Raw genomic sequence first — 7,270 nt, 5'->3', positions numbered from 1 at the left:
CTTCCTTCCTTCCTTCCTTCCTTCCTTCCTTCCTTCCTTCCTTCCTTCCTTCCTTCCTTCCTTCCCTCCCCTCCTTCCTTCTTTCCCTCCTTCCCTCCTTCTCTCTCTTTCTGTCTCTTTCTTTCTTTTGAATTCTCATATCATAATTTATGGCATCTGATGAAAAAAGAGTGGCTTTGACTGTTAAAACCTTGTAGCATGGTACAGCAAAATAACATTTTGAAAACAAAGGCAAAGTTGCTAACAGCTTTGAAATAGCATGTTTTGCACTTCTCCAATATTTTCTATTTTCTTATACTGTGAAATGTTTAGCCAAAAGTTTTACTGCAGCTGTGCCCCTTTTGCAGTTTTTTTGCAGTGAGGCTATGCTGCTGCAGGAATCAGAAGGAAGTATGATGGGGGAAATTCGAGTCTGGTTAAAGTGCTGCCATGGAGTTAATTTAAGCCAGGGCTTTGCCTGAAGTTTCTTCATAGCAGAAAGCCTTCTAGAGGCAGAGAGGAAGGATTCTGCTGTAGCCTCTTTTTGACTGGGGCTGGAAGTCAGCTCATCTAACTTAAGCTGCCTGTAAGTCCAGTGCCTAGTCTAAACCAGTTTTCCAGGCTACCTTTATAATTAACGGAAGGAGATAAGCTCCAGAGGGCAATTCATGCTGCTTGTCTGAGACATCTGCTTTAGGACTGGATCAATCAGTCTCTTCAGTGCTTTTCTTTCTTTGCTGACTATAGGTGGATGCCAGACAACTAGCTTCAGCCAGAAGTTTCTAGTTAGGGAGGTGAATAGCATGCTTATTATCTGCAGGGTGTCATGCCTGTGGAGTAGGAGTACAAAGTCTTGCAGGACTCCTGCCCTCTTGCTTTTTGTGATTAAAAAAGGAGTCAATGTTTGGGAGTGAATTTGCCCTTTGCTGTTTGCAAAATACTATCCTTAGCTGCGAAGCAGTAACGTCAGGCTTGATGTAGAGTAAGACAGAAATTAAAGCAGACTGAAGACATGAAACACGGATGCACAGCTTGTAACTAGCAACTCCTCTTGCGGTGGTTACCAAACATTCCTCTCAGGCACTATGGCTATTACAACAGCCATGCTTAGCATGCAGATCAGACTGCCAACCACAGTCAATGAGGAGACATAAATATAGCGTCTTTAAAAGGGGTGATTTCTATGCACCCCTGGTGAAATCAGGGAGGTGAAGCAGTGGCCACAATGACAACTTGCCCATTGGATGTGTAGATGCACAGTAATAATTGTAAGGCAAGACGTGCAGTCTATGCGTTACTGTGTTTCGCTAACAGTGGCATTTCTGGGCAGTTGTTTTTCTCCATCTTGCTATTTAAAGCAGAAGAACTGAAAGAGAAGACTCACAATAGTGGTATAAACCCTTGTAAGTGGTGAGGGGGCAGAGACAGTGTCTACAAATGGCAGTTTTTGAGTTTGACAGGTTAAAGCAAAGTTGAAAACAACAAAACAACCAAGCCTCTAAATAGTGTTTGTCTAACTATTTTCAAAGTTGGCATTTTGAGCTTTATGTTGCTTTAGTCAGTGATGTGCTTTAGCACAGAAACAACAGGAATCGCACCAAGCTCATCTCAAACACACATAAAATATTTTAGTATCTTTTCTTTTATCTCCCTTTTCAGATACAGCTCAGGAGAAATACGTTCCAAGTGACAGCATCTTTGACAACCTGTACTTTTTGTTCTACCTTTTGTTCTTCTTGCTGTGAAAAGCCACGTGATGAAGATTGCTGGAGAACATTGATACTTTCCCTGCTTATGTTTAAAAAAAAAGAAAAAAAACCCACAGAAATAACTGTGTACTTCCCAAAGGGTCAGATTGAGTCTTCAACAGCAACATCCACTGAAAGGCTCTGCATCTCTGAAACAGCCTGGGGAAGGTCTTATCCTTGTCAGGATGTATCAGAACCAAGCAGTAGGGCACTGAACAGTATTCCTTACTCTAGTGCTAACAAAACTTCTCACTGTAAGCTAATAAGTCTATACAGCACCATGGAAATGCCTCACGCTGTTTTTGTCTTTGTTCAATATTCTTTTTCCTATTTGCGAAATGATAGAGTGATGTAGAGAAAGGCATATTCCAAGAATATGGACTGTGCTTCTTAACCCCATAGCTTTTGAATTCTTGAATTGGAACAACATTTTCATTTTAAGAATTTCAAACTTTTGAGCTTTGCCTTAATTGCACCTACATCCAAAGCCAGCAGGCACTTATGAATGTATTTAACTTTACTCATGTGACCAGTGATAAGCTCAAATGCAAATAATTTTTGAGAGGCTTTTCCACTGCCCTTATCTCTGGTAGTGTAGGCTCTCACAAGAATAATGAATTTTCTTCATGGATACCCAGTGAGATAAAGCAATGTTATTATTCCATTGTACAACTAGGAGAAATGACACAGAAATTAAGTACTTTTCTGAAAGTTCCCTTTACAGTTAAAAAAAAAAAAGGTTACAACTCCAAAAATGTTCATTGTATTATTTTAAATTAATTGATCTTGCTATCCCAAAGATTTTTTCCGTGTATCCATACATAAAGCAAGTAGTGCTCTTAAGTGCTCCTGATCATTTATGATGAGAGAACTTTGCTGGAAAATGAGTAAAAACTATCTTACAATGTAAGCACTTGTGTCTGTGTGTGTGTCTGTTTAAGTGCTTATATTGGAGTTTATAGTTAATAAAATAAACTTCAGATACTCTAGGTTTTCTGTCAGGGCAAGCACTTCCAAGAACACCAAAAGCACTAGACAAATCAACAGAGATCATTGAGAGGCACTGAACAAACACACACTATATTTTCAAAGCAAGGTCATTGTTTATTAATATTGCTACGGAGAGCTTAGCCACACACTGAATTCTTCACGAGCTCTACTTATCAAAATGTTTGATGCTCAAAATCATTGTCTGCATGTAGAGCAGCACAACTGGTCATTCACTTACAGAGGTGAGGAAACTGGCTGAGAGTGTAAATTCTGCCCTCATCCTGATGTTGTTTTTCTTTTTGGAAGTAAAATGACAGTTTGGGGGGCCATATCCTACCAACTGCAAAAGATCAGACATGAGCTGTCTAGAGCATATCTGGACAGAATTCAATGGATTTTGATAACAAACAACTGGAAAACAGAATGAGGGGCCCACCATCCACTTGACATCAGCTACATACATACACCAACTGTTCTTAGACAAAGTTTTCTACAGATCAGGAAGAACTTCTGTAGAGAAGTATTTTCTTACATAAAAGAAAGACCGTTCTCAACAAAAAAATTAAAAATCCTCATAAATAGGAAAGAGATAGTGAGTGATATGGAGGAAGAGGAAAATGAATCCTGACTGAAAAACAGAAGCCACAATAGTCTCTGATGTAGGAGGAGCAGAGCAAGAAAGATCCATACAGGTGTTGGAACTGGGGGAGATGGAGAAGGTGAATGAGTACGCCAAGGGAGAATGGGGAATCTTGATAGAGAATAGTGGAGATGAAGAAGTCACTACTTGCTAGAAGAAGAGAAATACATATCCTTGGTATAATGGAAGGAGAACAGTAAGTTCTTCAAACTAGGTACACAGGAAAGATAGCACGTAGAAGGTTTCTAAAGAGGTGAAGGAAACAAAGACTGCTAGTGCCTACAGTAAATCTGGGCTGCAGGTATAACAAAGTGTTCGTCAGTTTATGGAGTAGCATATCCTTGGACATGCCTCTGCAATTTCTCATCTGATGGGGTTTCCAGACTGTCTTCAGAAGAACGGGACCATCTTTGTCATACCTTCTCACTATACAGGTATGAACAATGAGTAGGTCTCAATCTCAATACCTTCACTGAGAGGAGCCTTGAAAGTAGGTCCAGATGGCAAATTTGGTGTTAGGTGCTGGTATCAGCTCTTACAAACAGGAGACTACATACAGCATTTTTATCTCAGTGCCCAGGAGTGATGATGAGGTAGTATTGTAGTGAACAGATTGTCAAGCTCTGAAGACAGCAAAACTTCTATTCTGAGAGAAAACTGTAGGATCAAGAGCTATGTTACGAAAATTGCAAGATATTTGTTTATTCAGTTACTCAAGCCCACTTGAATGAATTGCAAAAGTCTTTTCTAGACACTTAGTTAAATTTAATACCAGAAGGTTTCCAGCTGTAGAGATTTCATTTCATTACTAGCTCATAGATGAAAATCACCTCAGAACAGACAAGAACCCATGATAGTTAGATAGTTTGCAAGAGCTGTTGAGATATGTTTTTTCTTTTAGATGAAAACTTACCTACAGAAACAGTACAAAGATGTGAAAGAAGATAAAGGCAATGTGGATGACTTGGGAAGGCCAAGGGAGGATATTTTCTTTCTCAGTTCTTTGAACCTAATTTAAAACACACCTTTCAGCTACAAGAAAAAAAAAAGAAAACAAAAAGAAAGATACAGATCATTAAGCTATAATGGAGATACATCTTCAGATCTCTTTGAAGTACAAGAGAAGATATATATATAAGAACAATAGTTAGCATTTTTTTAGTGCTTTGTATCAGAGACCATCAAAGAACTTTGAAAAATTAGACCTCACAGTCTTGCTGTGATTTTTGTATGAGCTGCCATTACCATTTTACAGAATATTAAAACGAGTCCTAGGAAGATCTCAGTATACCACTCCATTCCCAGGCCTATGCTTCAACTGCATGACAATCTCTGTGTTCCTGTGCAATTAAACAGAAGTTTAAAATAATAGACACATTGCTACATATGCATTAAAAATCATTTAAATATACATTTAAGTGTTTGCTAATGACAAAATTCTACTTTGAATGCTTTTGTCTGCTTCATAGACACTGCCAAAATCGGGTTGATATATTGGCATGTTCTTAAACAGATACCATTCTGCAGCAGGAAAAATTGCCTTCTGTTTGTTACAGTTGCTGAAATTTTCAGTACACCCACTAAAGTGGCTTGCCTTTGTAGGCCTCAAATTCTCATCTTCCTCTGTTTTTCTCACTACTGCTGCACACTTCATGGATCCTGTGATTTACATAGCTTTTAATAAAACCATGTGACACATGGATTAGGACACTCCGGGCTAAAAGAGTTGGACTGATTTTTGGCCTAAACAACTCTTTGACCACTTTTCAGCAGAAGAACTAATCAGTAGGACATGCAGCTGCTGTGTAAAGGCCAGGGGAAATTAAAATGTTTCCCATAAGGAAACAAATGAGCAAAATACATATGCAGCTTGATTAGAATTTGCATTGTAACATCATTAATTACTAGAAAGCCACAGGTGGGAATGACATGAGGCATAAAAATATGATTATGAAGGGGGAAATGATGACTCTGTGTCAATAGCACAGTCCTTACAAAGGGACTTGAAACTAGTGAATGGCCAACGTTGTCTGAACAACTTCTTACAGATGAAATGTTTCATAAGAAATAAGTACAAAACAATAGATTTTTGCAATGCTTAATGCTTTTTAGTCCTTTACAAATATATATATATATAATGCTTTTAACAGAAAAGTGTGTAAACACTTAGCAAGCTACTGGTCTTCTGCAGACAATAACTTATCTTGACAGACTGTAATTTTACAGAAATGCTCAGGATAAGAAAATGAGTTTTTATCAGAAATGAGATTGACAGCATAGGAATGTTCTGGGCTCTCTTTGATTGTGATTTCTCTTACGCTACCCCATCTCTTTCTGGCAATTCTGTTTAGACTCTTCTGTCTGGAAGCTTTATCCTAGGGCTTGGCCACTGGCATAGTCCAGGTTTTAAAATATTGTTGCAACCGTAACAGAAGCATATGAAGTTTTCACTTATTAATTATTTTTATTATTATTTTAATCAAACTGGGAAATTAAAGTAGAAAGGAAGGGTGCCAGGAGTAGATCTCACTCCTTCAGTAAAAAATTATTTTACTGCACAAAATTTTAAATGAGTTTTACTGGACATGAGGCTCTGCAGGTAGAGCTGGTTTAGCTAAGTATTGTGAATGCTGGAGAAGTTGCAAATTAGAAACTAATCTGTTGTCTTGTCATAATCTTTTCTTGCTACAAATTGAAAAAGTAATGGAGCAATACTTGGGAAGATTTTTCCAGGCTTTTGAATACAAAGATCTGTCACCTTTCGAAGAATTCAGTAGTGGAATTGATAAATGAATTAAATCTTCCTTCACACGGCTGTGTTGCTAGCAAAATGAGTAATATTCAGAGAAAGAGGCCTTGCCCACCTTGAGGCTACGTTGAAAGTCTCCTCAAAGCACAGGTCTGACAGAGAGATCAGTGATAATGCATGCAATGCTGATTCTGATGATTGAGTTGTGGCTACCAGGCCAAAGAACCATCATTAAACAGAGTCCCATACTTCACCTGCGTGTGACATATGAGGTACAAAAACAGAAATTTTGTGAATATGGTAATTTGGGTAGCTGACTTCAATGAACACAAAGCTCTGCTCTCTATTCCTGCTGGACAGTTAGCATTCATTTTATGACAGAAAGTGGTTTTGTCTGGAACAGCCATAGATATCTCTATGTAATTGACTTGGAACACAAATTCTTACATGGGATGAATCAAGAGCATAAACAGAAGGCAAAATGATACTCATCAGTAGTAGCATATGACTGTTCAGGAATACTAGTCCTTATATGTAAACAGCAGCATGGTTGAAAATGCAGCCTCTAAGGCTGAATACATCAGCATGAGCTTCAGCCTATCTACAGTGCACTGAAGTCTTTTCCTTCCTTTCCCCACAAAACAATAAAAATTGTTTTCCACCCTTTTCATATTCCCTGAGAGGAGAAGCTACCTCACTGTGCTCGAACCAAACAGTTAAAAGAAAAACAAACAATCTGAAACAAAACCCAACAACTTTTGTTGTTATAGGATTGTTTCCTATCTCAACTAAAGCAATAAAAATATTGATTGGTGGAAGAAAGCCTTAAAATCAAAATGATTTGTCTCAGTAGTGCTTCCTAGAAGAATGAGCTCCTCAGCTGCTGTAAACTGTCCAGCTTCTATGGACTTAGGCTTTAGTGCAATCATCACATGTGTGTGAAATGTCACAAGAACTATTAAGCATCAGATATTAGATGATAAAAGTAAATAGAAACTAACAGTGTTTGTCTTCGAACTCAAGCCCTTCAGTCATTCTCTGCCTTGCTTGTTCTAACCTAAATAAAACCAAAGGACTTCACTTTTTTCCTGCTACCACAAGGCACTGATCGCTTACAGCCATGGAATGATTTTGTCCACCAAGCTCCCCTCCATCACCACTAGA

At 38.3% G+C, this 7,270-nt stretch overlaps 1 long non-coding RNA gene across 1 annotated transcript in view; it reads left to right on the top strand.

The window, feature by feature from the left end:
• The window catches only part of LOC110403017, a 20,741-nt gene extending 18,621 nt beyond the window's left edge, over positions 1 to 2,120 (top strand). The window contains exon 3 of the long non-coding RNA XR_002441461.1: positions 1,639 to 2,120. This is a non-coding gene — a long non-coding RNA (uncharacterized LOC110403017). The remainder of the gene's footprint in view (positions 1 to 1,638) is intronic.

This window comes from Numida meleagris, chromosome 1, assembly GCF_002078875.1.
Source record: "Numida meleagris isolate 19003 breed g44 Domestic line chromosome 1, NumMel1.0, whole genome shotgun sequence".
Classification (NCBI taxonomy): Eukaryota; Metazoa; Chordata; class Aves; order Galliformes; family Numididae; genus Numida; species Numida meleagris.
The sequence above is the reverse complement of the archived record's forward strand: the minus strand, read 5'-3'. Positions and strand labels throughout refer to the sequence as shown.